The following is a 4,043-nucleotide window of genomic DNA, read 5'->3' as shown; positions in this document are numbered from 1 at the left end:
TATTACATAGCCATTTCACTGCAAATATCAAGCATCAACAGCAATAGAGATCTAATCGGTACTTCAGTACAGAAGGCCATATGGCATGGTGTCCACTTCCACCTTAATCAGTACTTAGCAAATGCTAACACATAGCATGGTGTCCCAGTACCACCCCTCCAATACAATTTTAAAATAGTTAGATGCAATCGGGATGATGCTCATGTAGGAACTTCGTAACCCAACGAGCACGACACGCCTCATTCTTCTGAATGTATATGAGGCTTATAAACTTGTTAGCAGCCAGATGAGTTAGAACAAGATCCAATTGGTCCTCATTAAAACTGGGAAGATCCATCACTGCATTGTAGAGTTCAGGGTGCACCTTAGTATGGGTTGTAGAGCGTATGGCAGCAGCCACCTCATGCATATAGCACCAGTCATGTTAGTCAGGAAAGCCCCTTCTTCTTCAGTCACAACAGGGGTTCGCTTTCTCTTCCCAGATGAGGTTGAGCCACCAGCAATGTCATTCACAGTAGGAATAAAGTTACCACTAACAGGCCCAGCAGCACTAGCCCCTGCAACACTTTCACATCCAGCACCAACCCCATTCCCACCCTCCATATCCCCATCCATAACACCCAAGCCACCGTCAGCCATGTCAGCAGGACCACCAAGGGCCTCATTAGAGCCCATTGCAAATCTTCCTGTGGCTTGGGTTCCACCAAAGATAATAGCCATCGGTGTGTAGTTCTCTAGAGGCACATTCAAGAACTCAACATCTTTAGATTTGTCCTACATGATCAGATTTATTATAGTTAGAGTGTGAACTGAAATTTTTTACAGCTAATGGTTGGAAGTACAGCTAATGATGATTTATTACAATTAGAGTGTGAACTCAAATCACATACCTTTGTATGGCCCATATAGTGTTCATCTTCTAGGACAATCATGTTGTTCTGATCATCCCATAAAGCCCCACTTAGATCTTTCAGCCTACCGATACGAACCCACATTGAACGCCATTTGCGAAGATGGTTGTATACTTGGGTTCCACTGGTGTCAAGCCCATAGTGGTCAGTCAAATTCTTAGCAAGCCCATAGTTCAAGTGCACTTCCTTGAAACCCTTGTCAGTCTTAACACCTTGCGCTATGAGCTCGACCATCTTTCTTAGCATAAAGGTAGATATGTGGGATGTCCAGCGCAAGGCTCCTCTTGCACCTTGTCCAGCAACCTTGTCATTTTCACATGTGGAAGTAAATAAACAAAACAATTGAATGATAAGTTGTCAGCCACCTTGTCTTAACATATACAAATTCATGCATTAGTAGAAAAGGTCATAAATACAAATAAATGCCCTATAAGCTACCAGCCACAATATCTTACTCCCTCCATACACAAAAGTTACACCTATTTCACATTTGAGTTTTTCCAAATAAGTTGTTCCTATTTGTAGTCCTTATGTATTTAAGACTTAAATGAAGAGATAAATTAAATGTTTTATTAGAACCCAATGAGTCATCTAAATACTCATTGGCTGCATGCTTGCATTCACTCCTTGATTTTGTAACATCCAAGGTGATTTAATTTCTCCTTGATCTTGGTGTCAAAAGTAATATGTGTAACTTTTGTGGATGGAGGGAGTATAATAAAAAGTTCAAGCAAAAGTAGGAAATGTCACTAATACAAATAATAATAAACTAACCACAATATCTCATAATAAGAAGTTCAAGCATAGGTAGAAAATGTCATTAATACAAATAATAATCAACCAGCCACACTATCTTAGCATGAAAAGTTCATGCATAAGTAGGAAAGACCATTAATACAAATAATAACCAGACACAACATAATTAGTTCATAGATAGTAATGTGATACATATCATGCTACAAATCAGACCCTAGATGACCCTCTAGTTGCCCACGTATCCCCAGCCAAGTCATCCCTAATTTGTACCATTCCCCTATTGTCTTGATCTAATTCATCGAGCTCTTCTTCCTCATCATCACTTGGGTTCCAATCTTCTTCAAATGGCACAAATTCATCATTGCCATAATGAAGTATCCAATTATGAAGAATGCAGCATGCAAGAACCAACTTAACTTGGGTCTTGTATGGATGAAAAGGTTTGTTATATAGACAATCTTGAAACAGTTTTTGAAGGAACCAAGCTCGACTGTGACTCTAAGAGAGGAGTGTCTTAAATTAAACAACTCTCTTTGGTCACGAGGATACTGGCTTCCCTCATACTCTCTCAAGTGGTATCGACACCCACGGTATGGTGGGAGGAACCCTGGTCTAGCAACATAACTAGCATCAACGAGGTAGAATTTTCCTAACAGATGATAAACATGGGTTCAGTCATTACCACAGGACAAGAAATCCCAAATGATCTAAATTATTGACACTCTATCACCTGCGGGGACACTACGGCCATCATCCCTCTCCAAGGCATCTGCAAGTATGAGGGCATCATGTGCAGACCCTTCCCAGCCAGCAAGTACATATGTAAATTTAAGATCAAAGTCAACCGCAGCCATCACATTCTGTATTGTAACACCCTTTCTACCCCTAAATGCTGCTGACATAGCAGATGGAACTCGAGCAAGCACATGGGTTCCATCTATTGCACCATTACAATCCTAATTGACATGAAAAATGTTAGGATATGTTGTGGGGGAAAAAAGGTCATTTGTGGATAATATTTGTTTTACCTTAAAATATGGGTTGAATCTTCTGTTGCCTAGAATTTTTCGAGGTATATCAGTTGAAGGTGGTTTGATCAACTCATTTCTCAGTTCACCAACAACATACAAGACCTCTCTGAAGTACCTACTGATTGTCTTAGTTGACCTTCTAAAAACGGGTTGTAAAGCCCTAAATCTAACATTGTGGCCTACAACTAGAAGGAACATGGCAACATGTTCCTCCACTGAGCTGTGAATAGAGTCCTGTAGTAGCTCTCTTTGGCACAACAAGTGACATAGCCGAAAAAATGGTGCCCTTCTCATTCTAAGCTGATTTACACAATTTGTATCATTTGTATCATAGATGAAACGCAGGTTGGTTTGTCTAATTAAGTCCCTTTCCATCAATGGTCCATAAGAAATCCTACGGGTGCGTTGTCTAGCCCTCCTCACAATGAAACTCATGTAGGCACACATTGTAGCAACTAAACCAGCAGCTTTAGCCTTTAGGATTTGACGTACACAGCGTATGTCTTCCATCTATGCAAATAACAAATTTATAATGCATTATACATTGTCAGAACATGGAATGCAAAAAAGCACAACCATATACCATACATCCAACCACAAGAGGCAATAGATCCTACCCATACTGAGACCTACATACTTGAAAAAGAACTAGATCTAGCAAAATAATCACATAATAATATACTAAATAAACATGATGCAAAAACATGCACAGGAGACCAACTGCCCAACTAAAATAACATCATCAATACTAGATCTATACAATTGATGAAGCATAAGCAAAGGGAGCACCCACGACGGTGCACAGGAGCCTCAAACCCTAGCTTCTTCTCCTGGGGAGTGAAATGAGGAGGGGATACAGCCGTGCGGGGAGGTAACCCTCGCCCTTTTGCATGTGCGGCTGCAACGAGGGGTCTCGTGGGTGCAGTTGCGCTGCACCGGATCAGCCTGGATGCACAGCGATGCTCCCCCCTCGTGTTTCTGCTCAGCCTTGCCCAGAGGGCGATTTTACATCCGCCCAGCTTGGCTCGCGGACCGGTCCAGCCAACCAAACAAGTTAGATTTTGCTGGCCTGATGCGATGCAGGTGCGGTGCACCCATCCATACACGCCCTAAGAGTAAGGAATGAGTGCATGGTGTAGACACATTCTTTTTTGTTGCATGTGTTTACTATTTTTAGAAAGGAAGGGAGTCACCAATTAAGACTAACGGGAGCACAAGCTTGGCTTAGTCACTTCCATATGGAATTATGTCTCTCATACTCCGTACATGTAGTGTATCTTATTGTAAAATGCATCATTTAATATTTAGTAGCATTCAAGCTCTACGCATGTAGAAATTTATGGAT

At 41.3% G+C, this 4,043-nt stretch overlaps 1 pseudogene; it reads right to left on the bottom strand.

Moving 5' to 3' along the window:
* Nucleotides 1-336: 336 nt before the first annotated feature.
* On the bottom strand, nucleotides 337-3,133 carry LOC136354761 (uncharacterized; annotated as a pseudogene).
* Between the last annotated feature and the right edge of the window lie 910 nt (nucleotides 3,134-4,043).

The sequence above is a fragment of the Oryza sativa genome, chromosome 12, assembly GCF_034140825.1.
Source record: "Oryza sativa Japonica Group chromosome 12, ASM3414082v1".
Lineage (NCBI taxonomy): Eukaryota > Viridiplantae > Streptophyta > Magnoliopsida > Poales > Poaceae > Oryza > Oryza sativa.
Note: the sequence above shows the minus strand (reverse complement) of the source record. Positions and strands in the feature narration are given on the sequence as shown.